Genomic DNA, 27,861 nt, shown 5'->3' with positions numbered 1-27,861 from the left:
CCTCCCTGCGCGCGCCCGGCCTCCGGAGCGTCAGTGTGTGACCGTGTGTGAGTGTGTGTGTGTGTGCGCGCTGGGTCCGGAGCTCCATCCTCCGGCCGGTGTCGAGGCGTGCAGCGGGCAGAGCGTTCCTCCGGGCCGGGTGTCATGCTCGGCCTCCGCCCGGCGCCGCGCCGCACTGATCGACCGGAGATGTCCGCGCGCAGCTGGAGCTGAGGCGCTCCGGAGCGGCGCAGCGTTTCCCCCGCGGGTCCGCGGCACGAGCGGCGGACACGCCGCCGGTTCGCTTCGGCTCTTTGTCCGCATCGAGGAGGCATCATGACGACGGGGCAGGACGAGAGCTCCGTCCGGGTGGCGCTCAGGTGAGTCTCCATCCCGCAGCGGCCCGCGCGCACCTGCGGGCTGCAGCATCTGCTGATTCACTCACACACGCACGCGCGCGAGGCGCGCACACACACACACTGCAGGTGAGCAGGTGTCTTGGCCTGACTGACAGAGCTGCTTCTGTGAGCAGCGAAACGTGAAAATGCTTCACACACACACACACACACACACACACACACACACACACACACACACACTCTGATGGCGCATGCAGTGGCCCAGTGGTGGGGTGGTGGTCAGCATCCTGCAGAAGGACAGCTGATCAATGAAAGAGGAGCTGCTCTGACAGCACAGCTCTTCAGTCCTGTCAGTCTGGAACAGTCACTGTGTGTGTGTGTGTGTGTGTGTGTGTGTGTGTGTGTGTGTGGTGTGGTGTGGTGTGTGGAGCAGGCCACTCCCTCCCAGCTGGTGCAGTGAGGGGGACTTGGTGTCTTTGTCCATCACTGATGCCGTCATGTCCTGCTGTCTGGTCCCAGACTGGTCCCTGGTCCTGGTCTCTGTGGTGGTCCTGGACCTGGAGGGCTCAGGCTGAGGCCTGGGCTGTTGAGCTGTACACATACAGGAAAGGAAAACTCACCCTAAAGACGAAGCATCTGTACAAATAGGAAATATGAAAATGAAGAGACAATTAAGTAAAAACCACTATTATTATGTCTCTATTTCAAATCAACATGCAAACATTTCTATGTGGAGTTAAGCTGTGGTCCTGTGGCCTGCTCCAGAAGAAAGACAGTTTTCCCACTCAAGTTGTTTTAAACCAGATGGATGGAAGAAGAGCAGCTGTGAATGATTCAGCGATGTCTAATATCGACACTCTGACAGGATTAGTGTGATTTTTCAGCCTTTTTTTTGACTCTTCAGGACCTGAAGGAAATCAGTCCGAACCGACCTGTTCCTCATGTCCTTCTGGATTTCACTTGACGTTCATGTTCAAAACTCAGTACGACCCAGTTCTGCTCACAGTGACCCTTATCCCGTCTGTTTCGGGGCCGTGTGGACTTTGCGATTCAGTTTTTTCACTCCAGGCCTCGATCGTACGTGGTGCCAAATCGGACCGGTATCTGATATCTTTCAAGATGGCCGCGGTCTGAATGGTCAGGTCAGTGACGAGGGACTGACTTCACGAATCTGCGCCGGAGGAAGCGGCACGTAGGAAGAAATGCTCTTTTTCCCAATCTCCTTCTTTCCTTAATCACTTTCTCTAAATTGCACAACCGCTTGAACATGGATCCGGACACCCTGACTGTGTGGTGTCCAAACGGTGCGCTCCCGGTAACGGTCACCGTCTGGTCGTATCACGCTCACGCTGCCGTCTGATGGAGGTCGCATTCAACATGTGGTGTGATCGATCACGCAAAGAAACCGGATCTCAGAAGGAAATCAGAATTGAGCATCAGGACCTGCCGTGTGGAGGGAGCTGTGGGGCGTTAGAGAATCACCACGTGTTCAGAGTGTGTTTGACAGCGAGCGCTGGATGTTTTTGCGTTGTGGCTCCAGGGGCTAGAATTACTGCTCTGATTTTAGCGCCCTACATTTCACTCCGTCGAACCAGTTATTTGTATCCACAAAGAGGCTCTTAATCTTTCCCAGTGAGGTCCGATGAGGCCCGTAAAAGCAGAGCTGTGATTAAGGTTTACGCTGGCGACACAGACCTTCTGCTGCGTTGTGCTGTGACCACTTTACAAGGTCTAAACCGTTTATCTAGACCGGGTTAATCAGTCCACAGCACATCTGAAGACACCCTGCAGCTCACATGTACAGCAGGACGTCCCATCATGTCTGGCCTCCTCGCCTGGAGGGGAGGGCCTCAGCTGCTGGTTGCTGGTTACCCGTGTGTTGATTCAGTGTTGACCGGGTGTCAGCTGTGTGTAAGCCAGGTGTTAGCCAGGTGCTAGTCAAGTGTTAAGGTGTCAGGCGGGTGTCAGGCGGGTGCTAGCCAGGTGCTAATCAGGTGTTAACTAGATGTCAGGCAGGTGTTGTCCGAGTGTTAAGCACATGTTAACTTGTTGTGTGCAAGCAGAGTGTCTGCCGAGTGTTATCAGGGTAAGTATCAGTCAAGGGTTACTGGGCTCCGGGTGACAGCCTGGTGTTAGCCCGGTGGCAGCGTGGTGTTACCCCGGTGTTAGCCCGGTGTTAGCCCGGTGGTAGCCCAGTGTTAGCCCGGTGTTAGCCCGGTGTTAGCCCGGTGGTAGCCCAGTGTTAGCCCGGTGTTAGCCGGGTGTTTGCCGGGTGTTTGCCGGGTGTTTGCCGGGTGTTTGCCGGGTGTTTGCCTGGTGTTAGCCGGGTGTTAGCCGGGTGTTAGCCTGGTGTTAGCCGGGTGTTTGCCTGGTGTTAGCCGGGTGTTAGCCGGGTGTTAGCCGGGTGTTAGCCGGGTGTTAGCCGGGTGTTAGCCTGGTGTTGGCCAGCTGGCAGCCAGGTGGCAGCCCGATGATAGCCTGGTGTTAGCTGGGTGTTAGCCTGGTGGCAGCCTGGTGTTTAGCCCGGTGTTAGCCGGGTGTTAGCCTGGTGTTGCCGGGTGGCAGCCCGGGGTTAGCCGGGTGTTAGCCTGGTGTTGGCCAGGTGTTGGCCAGGTGGCAGCCTGATGATAGCCTGGTGTTAGCCGGGTGGCAGCCAGGTGTTTAGCCAGGTGTTAGCCTGGTGTTAGCCAGGTGTTAGCCTGGTGTTAGCCGGGTGGCAGCCCGGTGTTAGCCGGGTGTTAGCCAGGGACCAGAAGGGGAAATACTTTTGTTGCAGTAGCCGGTTGTTTGAGTTACTCTAAGCAAGATAGTTTCTAATGCTAAATGAATTAGCAGCACACAGATCTCACTGTTCAGACTTAAAAATGTACATATAGTTTGTTTTCATATTAGCTTTAAAAGGTCACAAGTTCCCATGGACAGATCAAACCATACAGTGTTCCAGATCCTGAACGAACCCTCAACCTTCAATCCCCAAATCCTTCTGGTAAACATGCACTCCTCTGCATATAGGGCATGGAAAGCATTTTAATCCATAAATCTGTCTTTCAATCCCAGATTGTGTTCTACCTGAAGCACTTGTTTTAAGACTTTGAGCGGTCCACTTGGGATTCCTTTAATCGGTTTAAAACTCTGGCTTATCCCAACAGGGGTCGTCCGGTTCTTTCAGACTTGAATGTAAACACAGCTCCAAACATGTGCTTTCAGCATGCAGCGTGTTTGCCTTTGCATGGACCGAGCGACCGGTGCACAGCTTCCAGATCCAGTCTGCTCCAAACAGTTGACATTGGAGGTGAGGTGCTCGTGGAGGGCGGGCCTCAGCTGAGCTCAGGACCTGTTCAACCTGCCCGTTCGGGTGATTATCCCTGCGACAAACTGGGAGTGAGTGCACCATCCCTGTTTTCACGGTGGATCAGAGCGCGAGCAGCAGTGGCTGTGGGTGTATCTGATCTTTCTCCAGAGCGAAAACAGTTTCCAAGCTGATTAATCACTGAGAAATGTGATGATGGTAATGATCAAAATGAAACGGGGCCTGTTGATTCCGATGCCCAGCAGGAGGGCAGGACAATGACTATAATGAAATTAAATGGGTCCCTAAACCTCTTAAGGCTCAAATTACTGGCGCACTTTAGCGTAATGACATGCAACGGCATGCAGCAGCTGGTGTGACAGTCTGAGTCCTCAGGTTGGAGCTCGCAGGCCGGAGAGCAATCCTGTTAAAAGAGCCCTGTGATCGGGAGCAGATATGTTCTGTCGGCTAATGAGCTGGATGAGCCGCTCCCGGAGAGACGGCGGCCGACGGTCTTCCACGTTCACGAGCAGCTGGAAGGACGGCGCCTGTGTCGGGTCTGGGAGCTGAGAGTGGGAAACGTCCCGGAGCAGGGCTCTGAGCTGCGCCCTCGTTGCCCGTGGCAGCAGCGACGGGCAAACACAAAGGCCCCGCTGGGCCCTAAACCCTCTCCAGACACGGCGCATTGTTCACAAGCACTGAGCCAAGCTGCTGTGTCAGGCCTGAACCACTGACCCACAGTCCTGAGAACCGAGCCGCTCCCACACTGCGACCCTCAAACCCTCCAGCGTTCAGAGAAAAGCTGCAGTTTGCTCCCACGGGGAAGCAGAACTCCGAGCTGGATGGACCGGTGCAAACGCAGGGGGGAAGCAACGCTTCAGGCTTCAGCACTGCCGTAGAACAGAAGATGCTTCTCATGCTCTCTGCTTTTCTGTATCGGTCCATATTCACTCGTCACTTTATTAGGTACGCCTCGTTAGCACAGATCTGGACGTTCTTCTCAGCCAGACTGTGGCGTTTAAACCTGCTCAGATATGAAGAAGAAGAACATCTTCTCCACACGATCGCCGCAGCAGCTGCTGAACTGATACCAGCAGGGTAGATCCATGTTTTCATGGTTCTTTCTCCACATTCTGAAATCCATCAACAGATTCCTCAGACCATCAGGACTTTCCAAACTGTCTATGGGCCATTTGTTGGTCCTGATGCAGAGGTGCTGCAGGTTTCCTGTTGAACATTTCAAAATGAAATCACAATATTTTGAGATATTTAGTCACGATATCAAATTAAACAACAAATTTAATTTGCCCATAAACTGTGAAACATGATTCACTCACACAGAAAGGATGAAGTCTCATTATTGTAATTTAATCACGTCTCTAATTAACCCATAATTTGAACATTATTATAAGGTGTGATGTGAGAAGTTCCATTTAGTTTAACAATGAAACAGACACACACTCCTCCTGTTTGAGTAGTATTTCCACTTCATGTTACAATCATAACATTATCACACATGAAGACGCGTCCAATCCACCTTTCACTCTGTCGTGAAAATGGCTCCTGCATGTGTCTGTAGAAAGTTCATCACAATAAAATGCAGCATTAGATTCATTATTCTCACACTACTGCGTCCAGTGAGGGAGAAGTTTCACCATCGGTAGACATTTTAACACACAAGCTGCCTTTTAGTGTGAGAAGTGCTGTGTTATTAAAGATGGACTCGTTTTATTGTGAAAAATAGTAAAGTGAAACGTTACTTTGAAGATTGTCTTCATTTGTCTTTCTTTAGCTATTCCAGGATAAATTCCACTGAAGTGTTTGAGGATTGCTTCCAGTTGCAGATGTGAATCGATCCAAAGAGGGATTGAGGATGTCACCCAGAAAGCTTTGAGTGTTTGGCTGCTGACCTCTTTCTCTCTGAGATTATTCGGAACGCAGCCTGCATTTAAACTCCGCTGGTCCAGAAATAGAGCGCCGGCCGGCCGGGCGCAGCATTGCTGGAAGACCTGGGTTATCTTTATCTGCGGAGTCAGCACATTTCTGCCCCTCTGCAGAGCCGTCTGCAGCACAGGCCGGCTTTTCCTGCAGGAAGGACGCATTTCTGCCGCCTGCGTCTCCGTTCTGCTCTCAGACGGAAGCGGGTTTAATTATATCCCGGCTTGGTGCACGCCACGCCCTCCGGCGTGTGTTTGCTGTCGTGTGAGCTGTGTGTCGCCGGCGGGTTTCTCTCCTGCTGCTGCTCCAGCGGTAGATGCTCCTGCCTGTCCTGTGTCCAGTTAAGGCCTCGGCTAAAACGGACCAGGTCTAAATGTGGAGCCGGCCTGCAAATAGGATGAACGTAACCGAACTTCTGCCGTCAAACTGCCAGCGCCGCCTCGCAAATAGCTCTGTTAGCATGTTCAGCCGCCGCCGCCTTATTCATGCCTCCACAGCACAAAAGATCCATGTGATTCCACGCCGAGTCAGCGTCTTTTATTTCCGCTGTGACTCAGGCGGTCCACGTGTTCCTACTGGGTCCAGGTCTGGGCCGGACCCCTCTGTGCGGTCTGCATGTTCTCCCTGTGCGCCTCTGTCCAGCTCTGAGCTGACTGTAAATGTCCTGCAGGTGTGGCGGCGTGTCCTGTGAAGCTCACCTGCAGAGTTCAGCATCACGCTGTGTGACGGAGTGTCATCAGCAGGCAGCAGCAATGCCGTGTGTGTGTGTGTGTGTGTGTGTGTGTGTGTGTGTGTGACAGAGCATCAGTGTTTCCACTCCTGAAAAGGCTTCAGGTCACACTGACGTGTCCACAAATAAAAGTGCATCACGCTATGAAAAGACGGCGGCTTCAGAAACGCGTCAGGTTTATTAGTGTCGTCCCTGAACTCCCGTCTGATCGAACCTTTTCACCACGCCGGCTCCTCACGGCCTCCCTGGAATCCTCTGAAACGCTGCGAGGCGTTGAACCAGCGCGTCTCTCTGCTGCAGAGGGAAGTGACGAAGGGCCAGAGGTTGAAATGACGTCCGCTTCAGAATGTTTACAACGGTTTATGGACTGGTTCCATGAGTTCTTCAGCTCTTTATTTCTTCTTCATGTCAGACATTAAACTGAGTTATTTCCAAAGTAAAAGGTTTGTTTTTGGAGCAGTTTCACCAGGAGACGTTGTTCAGTGCCACCTGACGGCTTTTATTGTTTAAGAAGCTTGATGGTGAGTTCCTGGCCTCTGGAGGCTTCAGTTCGACTCACGGACTCTGAGGCCGGAGCTCTTTCTTCCTGCAGACTTTGTGAATGTGGAGCTTTTTAAAACGTGAGTTCTCATCGTGTGACGGGAGAAAGCAGTAGGATAAGCTCTCTCACGTCAGTCATGGTTCCTATACTGTGTTTTACATTTAGAGACGGGAATGATGTTAAAAACCAGGGACTTTTAAACAGCTGTCGTCATTAAACCTGACCTGACAGCTTTATTTAATGTGCTTTATTTCCTCATTTTCCCTGAAAGACTGACGCAGTGAGCTGATCTGTTCCTGCTCTGTGCAGATATCTGTCATCATTTCACTACAAACAGTGAAGCGTCGTTGGCTGAGCGTCTCGTCTTGTTTAAATGCCCCCTGATGTTGGCTCCGCCCCCCGCCGTGGCGTGGCGAGCGTGGCCCGCAGCTGGAGAGACGTTTCAGTGGCACAGAGCGCCGGACGTCTCGCCGGGATCGGATTAGCGCTTTAATTCTCTGCATCCATTAGTGTGGTCGCCATGGAGACCGCCTCCGTCCTGTCACGCACAGTCGACGGAGGTTTATCAGACGTCTGCTGCTGGCTGGAGCTGCCCTCTGTCTCTGTCTGTGTCTCTGTCTCTCTGTGTCTCTGTCTCTCTGTCTCTGTCTCTCTGTCTCTGTCTCTGTCTCTCTGTCTCTTCTTGTCCATTGCTCACTGAGGATTCATCCTGCGCTGCACTCTCTGAGCTCCTGAACAGTTTTCTTGTGCTGCATCAGTGTTTCTGCTCCTGAACAGGCTTCAGGCCTCACTGATGTGAACAGTGTGAACAGTTTTCACGTGCTGCTCGTAGGTGTGGTGTACCACAGGGTTCTGTCCTGGGCCCCAGATTATTCTTTTCCATAAACACACATCATGTTGTTGCTGCATGAAGTGCAGCTTCGCGTTAAAGCCTTGTTTCCAGCTGTGTGTGGCGCGGCTCAGTGATCTGGTACTCCAAAGGAAGAACTCACCCAGCACAGTGAGACTGATATCCGGTGAACACCACCTGGACCGGACCTTGTGGTCCTCCTCAGACGTGCTGTGCTGAACTCCAGCTGATCTGACGACGTCGGCCTGGTTGGAGCAGCAGCCGGATCGTTCTCCGCTTCAGGACTCTGTCAGTCAGCCGCACTAATCTGACTGACAGCAAAGAGCCGCAGAGCCAATCAATTAGTGTTTGTGTCTCTGGATTCTGGCCTGACGGGTTGTGGAGCGTCTCCACACGTTAGACGGCGGCGGCACGCCCAGCGCGTCCCGGGTGAGGCCGCGAGTCTGAACCAGATCCAGCCTGCAGAGCGACGGCTCCACCGCACGTCCGCCGCTTCATTTCATTCATGTTTGTATCGATTCGTAACGTCTCACGATGCATCGGCACATCTCTAAGCGGCAACTGCTGCAGGTCCTTTGTGACCTTTGACCCCTGACCCATGACCTCTGCTGCTCCGGTGACACTCCAGCCCTCCTTCACACAGTGTCAGTTTACGGTCGTTTGCACCACTCTCGGGTGAAGAGTAGCCATGATAACGTGTAGCAGGATGAGCAGAGGAGCCGCAGAGTCTAAAACCAGGAGAAGTGGAGCAAATTGGGGAAAAACCGTCTGGTCCCTCAGTGTGAAAGTGCCGCGAGCGAGACAGGAGACCAGGGATTACACCGCCGTCGCCGCGTTAAATGGTCTGGAGCGCAGATCCTCCCCGTGGCTCCAGCAGGGATGAGACTTCTCACCAGATAAACCTGCAATTAGTTCAAGAGCCTAGATTTGACTTGGGAGCTCATTGACTTTCTCAGTGCGATCTCATTCTTCTGCAAGTGCATCAGAAAAGCTGGAGAAGTGTAGATTTTTAGAAGGAGCTATGGAGGTTAGCATTTAGCATGTAGCATTTAGCATGGGACCTGCAGCGTGTATTCAATTTAAAGCTTGTCCTGGCAGCCCGGGTCGGTCACATGACTCTGGGTGGAGCGCTGCAGTCCTGCTGGCTACAGCAGCTCCCCCGGCCAGACCTGGACCCGGTCTGCTCGTTTACACCTCATCACTGAGATCTTCACTCTGTAAACCGTCGATGGTTGATGGTTCTCGCGTCAAGCAAACATGTCCAATAAACATCAAACATTAAACGGCACATCCTATAGTTCATAATGGAGTCTCTGCAGGGTTCTAATGTGGGCCGGGTCGACTCTGGATTCCTGGACCTGGTCTCCTGCAGGAGGACTTTGTGCTCCTTCTGCTCAGCTTGTTGCGTTCGGCTTCAGTCTGTGGATCAGATCCAGCAGACCGTAGAGGAAGCAGCAGCTCTCTGGGCCTGAAGCCTCATTTCACATGGACTCGTCCTCAGCGGACTCGCTGTGAAGTGGTGAATGCTGCCCTCTGATTGGTGTGCAGGTCGCAGCGGCCCTCCACAGACGGGTGCCGGTCCGGTCCCTCGGACCTCACAATGGCCGCTCTGTGGCTCGCTGCCATTGTTCCCTCTGCAGCGCCGGAACAATGAGGCTCTGTGTGCCGGAACAGACCGCTGGCAGGTGCTTCTCCTCAGGCCTGTTTCTGAGCTGCAGACAGGAGCAGGATTCATCCAGAGCGGCGGTGGGGCGGCGGCGGAGCAGCATGGAGCTGGCCTGGGACAGTCCTGGGACAGTCCTGGAGCGTCCCGGTCCCCGCTGTCCAGAGTCTGCCTGACTGAGACCGAGCCAGAGGAGGGGTCATTCAGGTCGCAGACCAGCTGGTTCAGTTTGTGAAGGTCACTCCGAAGTCTCCCTGTTGATCCGTCACATCATATCAACACACACACACACACACACACCACACACACACACACACACACACAACACACACACAACACACACACACACACACACACACACACGTCTCAGTGGATTTTAAGGTTAAAACGAGACACTCTCACCACAGCCTCATGTTGCCGTCTGGACTGGTGTCATCAGATGTCTCTCCTCTACCAGGTGGATTTCCTCACACTTGGTTCCTGTACTTCACTAATCTTAACGCAGCAGATCGATGGGCTCACATGAGACTTTTAGCTCCTCTTTAACTCTGAATTAAACTGTTTTAAAATGACCATGTAAACACCAAACTCCAACTGAAATACTTATATATATATATCTTTATTAATGAAGTGGCCAGTTTGTTTGCATTTGACAGCGGATTTATGTCTAAATTCAACATTCTGTAAAAAGCTTCTGTTCCAGCTTTATTCTGCTCGTGATGACGCAATATTCCAAGATGGCGGCTCGCAGCAGGAGTTCTTGAATATACTTCACGTGAGCCTTGGAAGAAATGGATATCATGAAAAAAGAGTGAATTAATGGGTGCATGACCTTATGAAGACTGTAGCATCACAGGTAATGGAGGAAGAGAGAAAAATGCCGACGCCGGGCTCAGTTTACTTCCTGTAGACGTCAGCACGTCACGCCCCCCTGTCCAATCAGAACGCTTCATCCCCAGAGTTGAAGCGGTTTTAATCTTTTTTTCTCATGAAAACTCGACAGAGTAAATTTAATTCAGAATAAACTCATTCAAACTGGAAGCCCGCTGTGACCGAGCGGCGAGGTGATCGTCCTCCAGACCAGGACTGGCGTTTGGTTCGCCTTCCTCTCAGAGTTCTGTTATCTTAGACTTCAGACTGTTGGTTATTTCAACAGCTGATGTTGTTTCATCATCTCTCTGTAGTTTTTCCCATCAGTGTGAGAGTGGAAGTGACCGATGTGAGCAGCAGCACCTTCAAAATAAAAGACCTGAAGAAGCTTCTCAGTGCAGCAGATGCAGCAGAATGGTGCTGATGTTAGTAATGAGGCGGGGACCGTGGGCTGTGTGCAGGATTCGCCCCCAGCTGGCCCGGGAGAAGATCGAGGGATGCCACATCTGCACGTACGTGATGCCCGGAGAGCCGCAGGTCATCCTGGGCAAAGACAAGGCCTTCACCTACGACTACGTGTTCGACATGGACTCCCAGCAGGACGCCATCTACGACTCCTGCACCCAGAAGCTGATCGAGGGCTGCTTCCAGGGCTACAACGCCACCGTCTTCGCTTACGGACAGGCAAGTCGTCTCACATGTCCACGTCTACCGGAACGCCGCTGCTTCAGAGCTGAGGCCTGACTAGTTTTGCGGGTGCGAATGTCTCCGCCTCCAGACGGGCTCAGGGAAGACGTACACCATGGGCACCGGCTTCGACGTCAACATCTCGGAGCAGGAGCTGGGCATCATCCCCCGAGCCGTGCACCACCTCTTCAGGGGCATCGAGGAGCGGCGGCAGGCCGCCCAGGAGCAGGGCCGCCCGCCGCCCGAGTTCAAGATCAACGCCCAGTTCCTGGAGGTGGAAACACACAGACACACCCACACACACACAGACCACTGATCCTACACACACACACACCTGAGCTTCACGCAGAAACCCCACTGCTCAGTGCAGCTCCTGTGGTTCCTGCCTGACAGTATTTTAGATGTTCTAACTGGAAATAAAGCAGCTTGTGGCTTGTAGGCGTGGACATGTGAGACGACTTGCCTGTCCACTGTAAGCAGAGCCAGTTGAAATTGAGATTTATCTGATCATAGATTCTGAGCAGGGTCGTACTGAAGCATGTGATCAATAAATCTGATCATGAGAGAAGTAAGAGTCAGTGTGAAACAGAGGAGACACTCAGCAGCTCAGAGAGACAGCATGCATTTGTTAACAAAATAAAAGCCTCGACGGTAACAGAGCTGGACTTTGAAAGCAGATCACAGGGACATTTTGATTTGGTTTTTTTTTCTCTCAACCTGAAGCAGTTTTTTCATGTTTCTCTCCAGCTGAAGTATAGGGACTTTTATTTTGTTGTATTTTTTCAGGCTGTCAGAGTTAAAAGCATTAATTATGATTAATAATGTAGGGATGGCTGAAGATTATTTTTTTAATGGTGATTAACCACATAATTAGGCTTTGGGCTTTTTTCAGTTTGAAAACTGTATTTTTAACAGAGATGTTGTATTAAGCTGGTCTACATGGCATTTTATTTTGAAAGACAATCCAACACAGTGAAAACGGAAATTCTCTGTTCCGATCAAGATGTTCTGGTGAGAATCAGCGGCTGCAGGAAGTCTCTGTGCTGAAGCTTCAACAGTGACTTTAAATTCAGCTGTTGAGCTGATGGTTCACATCATGGACTGAAAACTGCCTTCAGATGCAAAACAACACTATTTAAAAAAATGCAACTCAATTGTGATTAAGTTTGGGAAAATCTAAAAAAAAATCTGAAAAATGGGAAAATCTAAAAAAGTAGTCTTTATTTAAAGGGAAAAAATCCATTTATATGGACCCGAGTTGTAGGTTGACAGATGAATCATTTAAAAATGTTAAAATGAGAAATTCTGAGTATCATATATGAAGTGTTAATGAGATTTTTTTTACACTCATGATATAAAAAGCTTCCTCACAGTAATCAGAAAGGAAAGAGCTGTTTTCCTAAAAGTCCCTGTTCTGCAGCTTTATAACGAGGAGGTCCTGGACCTGTTCGACACCGCGCGAGACATGAAGCAGAAATCCCACATCAAGATCCACGAGGACGCCAGCGGCGGGATCTACACGGTGGGCGTGACCACGCGGACCGTGTCCTCCGAGGCCGAGGTGAGACCCGGCGGACGATCCGGCCGCGGACCACCCCCCCCGCCCCCCGCCCCCTGACGGCCTCTGCCCCCCCCCCTCTGCCCCCCCCTGACGGCCTCTGCCCCCCTGTCCAGATGATGCAGTGCCTGAAGGTGGGGGCTCTGTCGCGCACCACGGCCAGCACCCCAGATGAACGTGCAGAGCTCCCGGTCCCACGCCATCTTCACCATCCACCTGTGCCAAGTCCGAGTCTGTGCCTCCGACAGTGTGAGTGCCGGTCTGCCGGTCTGCCGGTCTGCGGCTCCGCCCGGTCCACAAACACTCGCTCACACTGTCCGCGTCTCGTCCCCTCAGCAGGAAGACGACGCCGACAACAGGGTCTCCAACGGAAACTCCGAGATGGACGAGTACGAGACGCTGACAGCAAAGTTCCACTTCGTGGATCTGGCCGGTTCCGAGAGGCTGAAGAGAACCGGAGCGACGGGCGACCGAGCCAAAGAGGGGATCTCCATCAACTGCGGCCTGGTGAGACGCAGCGCGGGGACGTGCTGCCACCTGGTGGCGGAACCCTGTACTGCACCGATACCCGAGCCGCAGCCGGTTTCACCACCAGAGTCTGCAGCTGGCAGAACCAGAGCCCAGGTCGTTTTGTGGAGCTATTTGAAATGCAGTTGAGAAATGTAGGTTTTAATCAGTCAGATAAACACGTGAGAAAAACCACCAGGTCCTCATTCGTTGAGTTTCTTGAGTTTAAGGCGGTGCAGCGTTGGTTAATCCACATTTCTCAATGTTTCAAAGCAACGAGCTGAAAGTGAAAGTTTCTCTGGAGCTGAGGGTCCTGATTCGATGAGGTGGTCTCTGGGTGGAACCCCTCCCTCCCCACTACTGCTGGTTCTCTGTGTGTCTCTCAGCTGGCTCTGGGGAATGTAATCAGCGCTCTGGGCGACCGGAGCAAGCGGGCGTCTCACGTGCCTTACCGAGACTCCAAGCTCACCCGACTGCTGCAGGACTCGCTGGGAGGGAACAGGTGGGTGGAGTCCAGCCGCCCCGCAGACCGCTGGCCCTGAGGTCCGGCCGGGTCCGGCCGGGTCCGGCAGGGTCCGGCAGGGTCTGCTGCGGTCGACACTGAACCGGACCCACTCTCCTCTGCCTCCTCTCAGCCAAACTGTGATGATCGCCTGCATCAGCCCGTCGGATCGCGACTTCATGGAGACGCTCAACACGCTGAAGTACGCCAACCGGGCGCGGAACATCAAGAACAAGGTGATGGTGAACCAGGACAAGGCCAGCCAGCAGATCAGCGCGCTGCGGACGGAGATCGCCCGTCTGCAGATGGAGCTGATGGAGTACAAGACGGTGAGCGGCGCAGTGGGCGGGGCTTCGTGACGGAGGCAGCTCGAGAGCCCGGTGAGGAACCGTGTCTCTCCCCCCACCTGTTCTGCAGGGGAAGCGTCTGGCCGGCGAGGACGGCGTGGAGAGCTTCAGCGACATGTTCCACGAGAACGCCATGCTGCAGACGGAGAACAGCAACCTGAGGGTGAGGGTGAAGGCCATGCAGGAGACCATCGACGCCCAGCGGGCCCGGCTCACCCAGCTGCTCAGCGAGCAGGCCAGGCAGGACCTGGCCCGGGCAGGTGAGGGGTCAGGCTGGGGTCACGCTGGGGTCACAGCCAGGCGGGCCCCTACAGGCTGGTTCCTGTGCTCAGTCTTGGTTTTTGGGCGTCTCGCTGATCCCCGTGTGGAATCTGTGGTGGTTTCCCAGGGTGAAGGAGGGCAGCGAGGGAAATCGGAAACATGATTCAGGGTTACATCAAAGAAATCGAAGACCTTCGGTAAACATCTTCTCTGTGTCCGTCTCCTGCCACTTTGTCTCTTTTCTTTACTTCTCATCAGATCTGATTAGCAAATTACAACATTTAGATTAGAGCTGGGCAACCAGGGCTGAACGATATGGGCAAAATGTCATGTCTCGATATCCATGCCAGATATCTCGATATCGATACGATATATTACAATGGATTCAGTGAAAGTTAAGCATTTTTCAGAAAAATAAAAACATCATAATACAAAAGGATGTAAAAAAATACAGTTTTATTTATGAGAACTCGCTGCAGCCGCCCTCTGCCATCAGCTGTCAACCAGTAAAGGTTTGTGATTGGCTGGCCTGACCTGTGCATGGAGCTGACACGCAGGGCGAGCAGGGGAAATCTGGATATCGTTGATTTTGAGAAACTAATGTCCTGAATATTCATATGCCGATATCGATATGATAACGATATATCGTTCAGCCCTATGGGCAACGATTACATTTTTTTAATATCGATTAATTGCACCCCAATCCTGGAGTTAATCGCGATTAAAATGGCTCATTTGAAGTCTGCCGATTCCATTCAAAATGTGTGTGTGTTGCATAAATAACTTTACAATTTCATCAAATATGATTTATAATGGCAAAATACCAAGTCTTTACCAGATTGCCTCCCAACACACACACACACACACACACACACACACACACCACCAATAACAGAGCAGATGAAAAATAGAAGTTTCTTATGATCACTCACTTCCTCAAACTTCTTTCTATCTCCAAGACAGCCTAAATCAGTCACAACCGAATTTGCCTCATACTGACCTTTATTAAGCCAGATTGTGTGTTGAAGGGAACTGTACTTTACTTTGTGTGTTTTCAGCACCAGAAAAACGCCCAGCTGCCGCAAACACACCCGACAAAACACGCGATTAAGTTTCACTTTCATTTTCTTCATATTTGCGCTTGTTATTTCAGTTCGTGCCTCATACCAGCCTTTTCCTCCTGATTTTTCTGATAATTCGGCCGAGTTCCATATGGCAAACAATGAGGAATGGACCGTGTTTCACCGTTAAAAGCTCGTGTGTGTTTTTTTTTGTTTTTTTTGACGCACAGCTGGAGCGTGGTGTGACTCTCGGGCTCGGAGCTCAGGACAGATAGATTAACAGCGACATTTTTGGTTCTCGCGCGATAAGACTCTCGCGATAACGCAGCACGTTATCGCCGTTAACGGCCCAGCTATAATTTAGAGTTTATTTAGTCGGTATATTCCTGGACCCGGTCCCTGGACCCGGTCCCTGGGCTGGTCCCTGGACCCGGTCCCTGGACCCGGTCCCTGGACCCGGTCCCTGGGCTGGTCCCTGGACCCGGTCCCTGGACCTGGTCCCCGGGCCTGGACAGATGTGCTGCAGCTGCGTTCTCCCCTCAGAGCCAAGCTGCTGGAGAGCGAGGCCGTCAATGAGAACCTGAGGAAGAACCTGTCCCGGGCCTCCAGCCGCCAGGCCTTCTACGGGGGGCCCGGCCCCTTCGGCTCCTCGCTGCTGGCCCCCGAGAAGGAGACGTCCGACATCATCGAGGCTGGCCAAGAAGGACCTGGAGAAGCTGAAGAAGCGCGAGAAGAAGAAGAAGAAAAGGTAATGCGGCCGTTTTAATATTTCACTTCAGCTTTCCTTCAGCCTGGAGTCACATCGACGCTCTGATGCCTGTTGAGTGTTTTCATTGATCACCTGAGAGTCAACACACACACACACACACACACACACACACACATTATGAACTCATGAATAATGGATGTTTCACCCTCATTCACTTAAACAAGAGGTGTTTAAGACGGATCCAGTTCAGTTGTAAATGTGCTCTGTATTAAAGCCGAGGCATTAGGATGAGCAGCAGAGGTGATTCTGTACAGACACACGGATCGGTTCATAACCCACAATGCACTGCTGCTGTGGTTCCAGACGTCCAGCTCAGAGCTGACTGAGCTGCACTGCTTCCTGCCGGCTGGTTGAAGACTTAACCAGGGGTCAGTTCAGTCTGACCAGACGACACACTGATAAAGGTTAAATAACCACAGATCGCCGGAGTCTCGTACTTCCTGGAAAAGCGTAAATTGAATGAAATGTCAGGACTTGAGAGGAAACAGAAGCATTCTGTGTCCTGGAGCGTTTCCTCTCAGTGTGGATTCACGGAGGCGTTAGCTCCATGGTGTTTCCCCCTCAGAGGCCGTGCTAATGCTAGTGCTAGCTCTGTTAGCCTGTCGCTGGGTGAGAGCGGCTCGGAGCCGGGCGTCACCGTCACCCCTCTCACCGTTCTCTGCTTCTTCCTCGCCCGCCGCTCTGAAGACTGCAGCTGCTGCTGGAGGAGCGGGAACCGGGAGGAGGGGGAGGAGGCCAGGTGGGTCCCGGCGGCTCCCTCCTTCTTCATCCGCTTGTCTTTTTAAGTTTTCCCGGAGGCATTCCTGCAGCCGCCTCCATCCGCCTCGCCATCACGGCTCTGTCAGCTGCTGGAGGCAGAGGAGACGTGTCGAGGGTCTCCTCTTCCTCTCGCTCCACTCACCGGACGTTCACTTCCTGACCCTCTGTGATTGGATAAAGTTGATTTATCCAACAGCTTCACATTGTTTTTTTCATTTGCAGCATTCTTTTTAACGCCACTGGTTTGTTTTCAGTTCTCCTTTGAGCGCCCGGATTCTTTTGTTCCACAGTGTGTTTAACAAACCGGCTCTTCAGAGTTGAGCTGACACAGTGTCCACACACAGCCTGTCTCAGAATACACACAACCCAGATAACACACAAACACTGTCCCTTCTCTGATTTGAAGAGAGGAGACGTGAACGACAACACGTCCTGGACCAAGGAGGAAAACTTATCAAAAAGAAACGAAAAGAGATTTTATGAAAGTCAAGTTCCTCGCTGGTCTTGAACATTCAGGTCCCAGGATCTGTAAAGAACCTGAAGCAGGCTGCCGGTATTCTGAGACACACTGTACGTCCAGGCCTCTGACGTGAAACGGTGCCCATTATCAAAGCTGACATCGGTTCATGATCAAGCACAGAGAAGGCAAAGCATCATGGGAGCAGGCAGCCGTGACAGCCGTGGTCGAGGTCCGGTCCGTCTGAGTGGATGTGAGAAAGACCGTCCACGCTCTGATGGACGACGGAGCAGGAACAGAGAGACGCTCCAGACTCAAAGTCCTCGGTGTCAAACAGTGACCTTTATTTGACCTTTGAGTCGCCTTTTTTAATGGGCACTTTTTCAGAAGGGGGGGGGGGGTCACTCGGTCCAGTCCGCCCTGTGGAGCTACTGGGTTTTATAGTGGGCCGGTTTAGGATCACAACTCGCTGCAACACGGGTCAACTCGCTGCACTTTCTTATGGGATGGCGTGCAGCGGGCTGGTCGGGCCGGGTGCAGCGGGCTGTCATGGACCTGTGAAGACGCCTTCTCGTCACCTCGGCCCCCGTCACACTGTGTTTCTCAGACGTGGCGAGGAGCGGCTGCTCGGGGCTCTGAGTCGGTTTCCTCTGAATCTTTCAGCTCCAGCAAAGAAGACGTTCCTGACAACGAGCAGGAGAAGGAGCTGATGGAGCGGGCCGGCGAGGACACGGAGGTGGAGCCGACGCTGCCGTCTCATCGCATGACGGACACACGCTGGGTGCTCACCTGAGAGTGTGTGTGTGTGCTGCAGGACGCCCATGAGGGCAGCGACCGTGACGAAGAGGAGGAGGAAGACGAGGAGGAAGAGATGGACGTGGAGGAGAGCTCCGAGGACTCGGACTCCGAGTCCGATGAGAAAGGTGTGAGACACTTTGAAGCTCCTCGCCGTCTTTAAAGAATGTCGGCAGGTTGTCCAGCAGGTGGCGCTCTTCACTCTGCTGCTGCCTTCATGTACAGTCATTTCCTGCATTATCATGTGATCAGAAGAGCCTTGAAGGTGAGAGTCGTCTGATTAGCGCGTTCGTTCTGCAGCAGCGTGTCGGTCAGAGCGACAGGCGAAGAACCGCAGTCCGTTCACATTCAGGACGCAAAGTCAGGTCCAGGGGTCCTGCCTGAACTGTGTGTGTGTGTGTGTGTGTGTGTGTGAGACAGAAAACTTCCAGGCCGACCTGGCCAACATCACCTGCGAGATCGCCATCAAGCAGAAGCTGATCGACGAGCTGGAGAACAGCCAGCGGCGGCTGCAGACGCTGAAGCAGCAGTACGAGCAGAAGCTGATGATGCTGCAGGTGAAGATCCGGGACACGCAGCTGGAGAGGGACCGCGTGCTGCACAACATGAGTAAGATTCCAAAAATTCTCACTGGATTTTGAATGTCCTACTATTCAGAGATGCTCAGATTGAGAAGATGATATTTTCACGCCTCACGCGGCGTCCCGGTCGTCCGCAGGCTCGGTGGAGACCGGCACGGAGGACAAGGCCCGGAAGATCAAGGCGGAGTACGAGAAGAAGCTGAGCGTCATGAACAAGGAGCTGCAGAAGCTGCAGGCGGCCCAGAAGGAGCACGCCCGCCTGCTGAGGAACCAGTCGCAGTACGAGAAGCAGCTCAGGAAGCTGCAGGCCGACGTGGCCGAGATGAAGAAGACCAAGGTGAGCGGGGTTTCCCCCCCCCGAGCCGGAGGGGCGAGGGACGCTGGGGTGAGACGCTGGAGTGAGACGGTGGAGTGAGACGCGTGCCGTGCTGCAGGTCCGCCTGATGAAGCAGATGAAGGAGCAGCAGGAGAAGAACAGGATGAACGAGTCGCGCCGGAACAGAGAGATCGCCTCGCTGAAGAAGGACCAGCGGAAGCAGGAGGTGAGTGGAGACACCGTCCATCACTCTGGAGACGCCGTCCATCACTCTGGACGTCCGTCCATCACTCTGGACGTCCGTCCATCACTCTGGACGTCCGTCCTCCCGCTGAGCCTCTGCTCCGATTCCCCCGCAGCACCAGCTCAAGCTGCTGGAGGCGCAGAAGAGACAGCAGGAGCTCATCCTGAGGAGGAAGACCGAGGAGGTGAGGACACACACACACACACACACACACACACACACACACACACACACACACACTCACACTCACACTCACACTCACACTCACACTCACCCCCTCCCCCTCCCACAGGTGACGGCTCTGAGGAGGCAGGTCAGGCCGACCTCCGGAAAGGTGATCAGGAAGGTCAATCTTCCAGAGCCGGTGCAGGACCCCCACCGCCCCCCGTCCGGACGCCTGTACTCCAGCAGCTCCACCCCCAACGGCTCCCGGTGTGTGTGTGTGTGTGAGTGTGAGTGTGTGTGTGAGTGAGTGAGTGTGTGAGTGTGAGGACAGATCAGGAAAAGTGGCTCCAAAGATAGAAAAGAGACCGTTAATTGACTGTTAAAGGCCAGTGTTGAATAAAGAAAGGTTAATATCGTCATGGTTACGTGTGTGTGTGTGTGTGTAGGTCCTCTTACCAGCGCACTGGAGGTGTGTACTCCACCAGGATCGCTCGGAACAAATGGCAGTCTCTGGAGCGGCGCGTTTCAGACGTCATCATGCAGAGGATGACCATCTCCAACATGGAGGCCGACATGAACCGCCTCCTCAAGGTACAGCGGGGCGGGGTCGGGTCCGGCTGGGCCGGGTCCAGCTGGGTCAGACAGTCTGACCCTGTGACCCTGTGACCCTGTGACCCTGGGTTCCTGGGTCTGATCTACCCTCACTCTGCTCCATGGTTTCTGGACGTCTCGGCCTTCATGTCTTGTCTCCGTCCTCTCAGCAACGGGAGGAGCTGACCAAGCGGCGGGAGAAGGTGGTGAGGAAGAGGGACCGGCTGGTCAGGGAGGGGCCCGAGGCCGACGGGGCGCTGCCCCCCCTCAACGAGGAGGTGGACGCTCTGACGGCCAACATCGACTACATCAACGACAGCATCGCCGACTGCCAGGCCAACATCATGCAGATGGAGGAAACCAAGGTCTGGGCCGGGCCGGGGGGTCCGGGGGTCGGCAGGTCTGAGGGTCAGGGGGTCGTCTTCCACAAGGAGGATTGACTGTTTCCCGTTCTCTGGTCCAGGAGGAAGGAGACACGGTGGACGTCTCTGCTGTGATCGGCTCCTGCACTCTGGCTGAGGCTCGCTTCCTGCTGGACCACTTCATGTCCATGGCCATCAACAAGGTGAAGCCGGGCCGGCCCTGAGGTTTAGACGCTCCTGATCAGGTTCAGCTGCTTCCTGCAGGATCAGGATCAGCTGACGTGTGTGTGTGTGTGTGTGTGACGTGTGTGTGGCTGGTTCAGGGTCTGCAGGCGGCTCAGAAGGAGTCCCAGGTGAAGGTGATGGAGGGCCGGCTCAAGCAGACGGAGATCACCAGCGCCACCCAGAACCAGCTGCTGTTCCACATGCTGAAGGAGAAAGCCGAGTTCAACCCCGAGCTGGACGCCCTGCTGGGGAACGCTCTGCAAGGTACGGAGCCCCGTCAGAACCCCGCCAGAACCCCTCCAGAACCTGTCAGAACCTGTCAGAACCTGCCAGAACCTGCCAGAACCTGACATAACCCCGGCCTGCGCCAGCCTGGCCCCGTCCGCTGACTGAAGGCCCCTCAGCGTCACACAGTCCTGTTTCACTGCTGCGGCTGAGTGTGTGTGACACACACTGTCCATAGATCCTGCAGAGGGCCTGATGCTGCTTCCTGAAGGACGTGTTCTGTGTAGCTGCGGCAGTCCGTCCTCCAGGCCAGAGAGACAGCAGCTGTGCGACGGTAGAGCTTCAGCAGTGCGCTCTCGCCCTCTGGCCCTCGGAGACGGAGCGTTCCGGACTTCGGGCCGGGTCCCCACTCCGCTGCATGTTGGCGCTCCAGCCTGCTGCCTTCTGCTGAGGAGAAGCTGGTTTCGCTAAACCCTGAAGTTCTCTCGCTCGGATCCGGTTTCTGGAGCTAAAGTCCGGGTCCGAGCGGAGCCGGGTCCAGCTCCTGTCTGCAGTCTGCAGCCGGCTCCTTTCAGTCGTAACTGATTTTGTTTCCAGTGTTTTTGGGGGCCGTGTTTTTGATTTGAGCCATGCTTTTTGTTTGTGTTTCCCCCATGTTTCTTTGGTTGTGTTCTTGTGTGTGGTTCCCCGCTGCTCTGCAGAGCTGGGCCGTCCGCCCGCAGGTGAGTGCAGCTCCTTTCAGCCTCTAACCTGTGTAACGGATGCATGACCCCTCCTGAGACGACTAACGGAGCCCTAACAAGCAGGTGCATGAGGCGAAGTCCAGCTTCCTCCATCTGTTGGCTGACCCCCCCCCTCCCCCTCCATGCTTCAGCACCTGCTAACCCCTCCACAGGAACAACATGGATGTCTTAGCTTTGTCGGACACCTCTGTAGGTCAGCTGACCCCATCAGGAGGAGATGGACTAATCCCACCCATGCACCTCCATACCTCCTCCTCCTCCTCCTCCTCCTCCTCCTCCCCCTCTCCCTAACCACCTCCTGGGGAGCTTCTCCGTGGATAAACAGCATGAAGCTGCCTCATCTGCTTCCCCCATCTCCTCCTCAGACCCATGCTGGGCTCAGCCTCGACAGAGACGTTGAAAAGTTGAATGTGTCAGCAGTAACGGTCTGAGTGTCTTCCTCTCGCTGACGGACCGTCTGATGTGTCCTGACAGAAAACATGGACGACAGCAGCAGTGACGAGTCGGCCCAGAGCCCCTCGGCGGAGGGCGGGTGAGTACCTGTATGGAGTGGGGGGTGGGGAAGGGGGGTAAGGTGGGGGGGCTGTTGTCACTCTGTAGTTTGTTCTCACACTAAAGAGACGTTGTGTTTCTCGCAGCTCTTTGACTTCAGACCTTATGAAAATCTGCGGCGAGACCAAAACCAGGAGCAAGGTAACGTCAGGAACGAACCGCCCCGCGGAGCTGGAGGCGTCATGCGTAGTGACTGTGTGTGCGTGCGCCCCCCCCCACAGGCCCGTCGGAGGACCACCACCCAGATGGAGCTGCTGTACGCCCACAGCGACCCCCCCGCCGACGGGCCGCCTGCAGACTTCTCGCTGCTGCCTCTGGACTCCCTGGTGGACCCTGCAGACCCCGACCTGCCGGTCAGGGACTTCTCGGCTCTGTCTCCGGGCTTCTCCTCCAAAATGGGCAGCATGTAAGTCCAGACAGCGACCGACCAACACTGATCATGGCTTCACCCCCCCACCGCGCTCCAGGCCAGTCCTGTGGGGTGGGTGTTTCTTGTCACTGCGCCCTCTGCTGGTACAGAGCGGTATGATCAGACTGAAGCGTTGCTATATTGTCTGGTAAATGCTGGAGCTGACCCCGACCCCTCTGCAGACTGGGTAGAGAGGTATTTTTGGGTGACTGCAGCTTAGTGGAGCTGAGCTCTGCCACCGTCCGGCCGTGTGGGACAGACGCGCCAGGTACCAGCTCCGGCCGTCCTGCAGGCTTCCACTGTGCCTTCATGTTCTGTTCTGCTTCTTTTCTTTCTTTCTTTGTTTTGTTAATATGTTTGTGTACTGTGTTTGGGTAACTTGATTGAACCGAACGCTCAGTGCCGGCTCCAGAACGTCGCCGGCCGTGGAGAGGCGAGTTCCCGAGCCTTCGCCGCTCTCTCGCAGGAAGACCTTTGACAAGGCGGCGGCCGACAAGGCAAAGGTCAAGGAGATGAAACAGTAAGAGCTTGCTCCGGGCCAGCCTGCCTCCGGTTACTAATCCTCCTCCTCTGGGTGTCCTGCTTCCTGAAGCATGAGGGCGGCGCTCTGGGTCCGTGACCTTTGACCTGCCAAGTTGTACTCTGAATCTGAAGTCATGCTTCTCTCTCTCCTGCTCACCTAATCTGAATCTCCTGTCATGCTGGTGACCTGCGGTGACCCCTCTCTGGTTCTTGACTCGGCTTGGTTCTGACCGAGAACGCCTCGGCTCCTCCTCTCTCCTCCTCACCTGCTCTCCTCAGCCACACTGTCAGTAACACGTTGTCCCAGACGGGGAGCAGCGGAGCCTCCTGTTGGCACGTTTCCCTCACGGTGGACGCTCGCTGTGTGGATGCATGTGAGCCGGCTGAGGCCCGTGAACACGACGGCGTCCCGAGTGACCACGCCTCCTCTGTTTCAGAAAGACTTGACGCTCACACAGCAACGTTCTGAACAAGATCTCCCTTTACACGGCAACGGCAGGAGCACTGGAAAGCATGCAGTCGGCGCATCGGGCCATGAGGCGGCGCTGTTGGCGCTTCCGTCTTCTCTGGGCGGTGAAGTCTTTGAGGCTCTGAAGTCCGTTTTTCTGAACTGATCTTTCTCAGTGACCGTCAGACTGTTCTGGCTCACTGTGGATCGCAGTTTACTTTTCACAAGTTTTGAGACGGTGCTTCCCACTGGACGTGGTTACAGGGAAGTCACGTAGAGGCTCAGTGTGACGACAACATCTGGAAAGACCGACTGTAGTCTGTGTGACGTCCAAATCTGAAAAGGCCGACTGTAGTCTCCGGGTGACGTCCACGTCTGGAAACGCCAGCTGGACTTACAGAATGAGCGAGCAGATAGAGGTGACCCACGTCGGCACCATCAGGTGATATTTTTTATCTTATTTTAGTCCAGTCCTGACACTGACAGACCAGTAGAGTCGGCCGGCCCGGTCCCGCCACTCTGGAGGCCGCCATGTTTGTCGCTCCCACATGGACGGAGCGTTTACCCTGGCGGTGGAGCGCATGTGCAGGAGCAGCGCTCGAGACCTTCAGAGACAAGTTCCTCCTCTGGAACCGTTGTAAAAGGAGTGGCGGTGGGTCCGAGCACCGTTGTCATGGAAACGGTCACAAAACGTGACGAAAGACTTTTCACCGGTTTCACTGGTTTTCGATGTCGTGTAAACGGGTCCTGAGAACCACACACACACACACACACACACACACACACACACACACACACACGCACACGCGCACGCACACACACACACACACACACACACACACACTCTCTAACATGCTGTCAGTCGGCGGGAGGAGGCACTCTGTAGCGGCTTTGCAGTGAATCATTTGAGAGAGCTGCTTCATTTCTGCTGAATTTCACCTGGAGCCACGAAACATGTTTGACCTTCAAGAATGGAGACAAAACGGCTCGTAAAGAAGTTTATATTTATTTTCACTTTCCTACGAAAACTTGGGCTTATTCATGAAATTGAGCAGCATTTTATTGCAGTTTGTAACTGCTGAGTCATCAGATTTGTATGTTTTTAGCAGTCTAATCACTTTGTCTATTTTATTGTTTGTAACAAACTCAAAATCTGATTGGGTAAACATGTTTTTTTTGGGGGGGGGGGCAGAATGTTGAAATAACTTCTACAAACTTAAGATGGAGCTGCAGGCTTCTATTTGCTGTCTGCAGCAGAATGTGACGTTGTGGTCCTCATAGGAGAACTGCTGCGGCTCCTGACAGCTCCGGTTCAACTGAAACAGCCTAAATTAGGATAAAATACTGCTTCATGGAGGGAAACTGCTCCCTGAACAAAAGCAATAAGTTTTTAATGAAAATGCCAGTATCAGCAAATCCTGCAGCTGCGGCTCCGTTTCCCCAGTAAAGGACCGTCAGAGAGCCGACGGGCGCTGCAGGTCTGTGACGAGAACAAACGGCAGTAGAGACGACAACCTCGGCAACTTCAGTCAGAAGATTCTCCTCACTGTCATTCCACTGCTCAGACCTTCATAGATGTTTTTTTGCAAAATGAATTGATAAATGGAACACAGCAGAGTTTATTTTTGCTGACTTTGCCCTGGTGTTTTATATTTTACCACACACACACACACACACACACACCACACACACACCACACACACACACACACACACACACACACACACACACACACACACACACACACACTGCCAGAGTGTGCGTGTGTGTGTGTGTGCGCGGCCTGCCAGTGGAACACATGGTATCATCATTGATTATGTATCAGTGCAGGAAGTGCGGTGTTTAATCCTCCTCAGTCCTCTGCCGTATGTAACCATATTAACTATTTGACATTAACTCCTCTGGTCCTCCACCTGTCCTCCTGTCCCCCTGTCCTCCTGTCCCCCTGTCCTCCTGTCCTCTCTGTCTTGATGCTCTGATGGTCACACTGACCGTGACGTGGCTGAACGCAGCCAGTCTCGCCGTCGTCTTGGTGGTTCTTGCTCCCTGCTCTGGTTTCCTCTCCACAGCCGGGGTGATCTGGTTCTTCTTCTTCTTCTGTTCCGACCGGCGGCATCGTGTTAATCAGCTGCACACGGCGCATGTCTCAGTGTGATCTCTGCCTTCGCCTCCTCGCTCTGATTACACACCGTTACATCAGTGCTGGCCCCCTGCCCCCTGTGATGAGTGTGTGCGTGTGTGTGTGTGTGTGTGTGTGTGTGTTCCAGGGGGGTCATTAACCCGGTGCCATCCACCAAGAGCAGCCGCTTGGCGCCGCTGCAGTGCGTCCACGTGGCGGAGGGCCACAGTAAAGCGGTTCTGTGTGTGGACTGCACTGATGACCTCCTGTTCACCGGATCTAAAGGTGAGCGCCTGCAGCCTCCTCGCCGTCGCGTCATCAGCCCTGCGGATTCATTCAGGCTGGTTAAAACGAACCCCTCTGACGCGTCGACGTCGCTGTGAATGCCTGGTCCGGGTTGAGTTCAGCAGTGCCTCGCTGGGGACGCTGTCCTCTGACGTGCGGCGGTTCCGTGTCCTGCAGATCGGACCTGTAAGGTGTGGAACCTGGTGACGGGGCAGGAGATAATGTCCCTGGCCGGTCACCCCAACAACGTGGTGTCGGTACGCTACAGCTCCAGCCTGGTCTTCACCGTCTCCACGTCCTCCATCAAAGTGTGGGACATCCGCGACTCGGCCAAGTGCATCCGGACGCTGACGTGAGTCTGCCGCCGCCACACTCGGCTGAGCGTCTGGAGTGAGCTGAGTCTCTGGTCTCGTCGCAGGTCGTCCGGCCAGGTGCAGCCGGGCGACGCCTGCTCCTCCAGCGCCGGCCGGACCGTCACCATCCCTGCAGGGGAGAACCAGATCAACCAGATCTGCGTGAACCCGGCCGGCTCGGTGCTGTACGCCGCGGCGGGGAACTCGGTCAGAGTGTGGGACCTGAGGAGGTGAGGGGGACAGACGTCCGTCCTTCACTCTGCTGTTCGCTGAAACCTGGACAGGCCGCAGTCCAGAAAAATGTTTTCAATAACTCTTTAAATAAACGCCTCTTTCCCCTCGTTGTGAGGTGGGCAGAAAGTTGGATCACGCCAGGGCTTTTATGTCCTCCAGGTTTGCGTCCACTGGGAAGCTGACCGGCCACCTGGGTCCCGTCATGTGTCTGACTGTGGATCGGTCCGGGAACAGCCAGGACCTGGTGATCACCGGCTCCAAGGACCACTACATCAAGGTGGGTCTGGAGAGGCGGGGCGGTGCCACACTTCCTCTGTGCCAGGACTGATCCAGCTCCCTGCCCCCCCCCCCCCCCCCCCCCCCCCCCCCCCCACCCCCCCCTCCCGCAGCTCTTCGACGTGGCTGAAGGGTCCGTCGGCAGCATCGGCCCCTCTCACAACTTTGAGCCGCCGCATTACGACGGCATCGAGTCGCTGGTGATCCAGGGGGACATCTTCTTCAGCGGCTCCCGAGACAATGGCATCAAGAAGTGGGACCTGGACCGCAGAGACCTGCTGCAGGTAGGGGTGTGTGTGTGTGTGTGTGTGTGTGTTATATTGATTGCAGTTCTCCTGGGTCGTAGTGACGACCTGCTCTCAGTGAGGCCACCCGGAGGCGCTGGGTGTTTGGGTCATTCCTCTCTCAGGTGTTCTGACTGTCCGGTGTTCTCTGATCCACCAGCAAGTCCCCAACGCTCACCGGGACTGGGTCTGCGCTCTGGGCGTCGTGCCCGGCTCTCCGGCCCTGCTGAGCGGCTGCAGGGCCGGGGTGCTCAAGCTGTGGCACACCGAGTCGCTGGGCTCCCTGGGAGAGCTGAAGGGTCACGAGAGCCCCATCAACAGCATTTCGGCCAACAGCAGCCTTCTGTTCACCGCCTCAGAGTGAGTCCGGCACGCCGTCGGGTTTCCGTGTCGACCTGCTGACTGCTGCACATCTGGAGCTGCGAGCTCCTTTCTAACTCAGAGAACACAGCAGAAACAGCAGCTTGTTGAAATCCCCCGGTGTGTTCTTGTGCCTGCAGCGACCGCACGGTGAAGATCTGGCGAGCGCGTGGCGGCCTGGACGGCACCTACGAGACGGGGGACAATGTGGACGAGGTTTCCAGTACATGAAGGCTTCCTGTGACGCTGCTCGCCCTGCACTTTGACCCCTGACCCCACACACACGTCCCCTGTCCAGAGCTTGAAGTCTTACCGATCAGAGCTAGTTGAAAGTGTTGCTAATGCTAATGACTCTTTCTGTAGTCACACCCTGAGCCAGAGGCGAAGGTTTGTGTTCCATGTGAACGTTGAGAAGGTTTCAGAGCTGATGGGTTGGTAGCGGGCCTTCACAACCCTCTCATCCACTTCACGCGCTGTTTCTCTCCCGTCGCTCCTGATCCTCAAGTAACTCCAGTGTCTTTCTCTGCCTGTACGACACAAATCGTCGTCCTCTCGTGACTCTTCCTTTTCAGACCGAGCTTCAGATCAGTGAAACTTAAATATTTATATGAATATAGTCTGCTACCACTAAAGAAAGGTCTGAAG

The 27,861-nt window shown here is 54.1% G+C and overlaps 1 pseudogene; it reads left to right on the top strand.

The window, feature by feature from the left end:
• Window positions 1–239: 239 nt before the first annotated feature.
• On the top strand, window positions 240–27,661 carry LOC115391740 (kinesin-like protein KIF21A; annotated as a pseudogene).
• The last annotated feature ends 200 nt before the right edge of the window (window positions 27,662–27,861 follow it).

Source organism: Salarias fasciatus, chromosome 7 (genome assembly GCF_902148845.1).
Source record: "Salarias fasciatus chromosome 7, fSalaFa1.1, whole genome shotgun sequence".
NCBI lineage: Eukaryota > Metazoa > Chordata > Actinopteri > Blenniiformes > Blenniidae > Salarias > Salarias fasciatus.
Note: the sequence above shows the minus strand (reverse complement) of the source record. Positions and strands in the feature narration are given on the sequence as shown.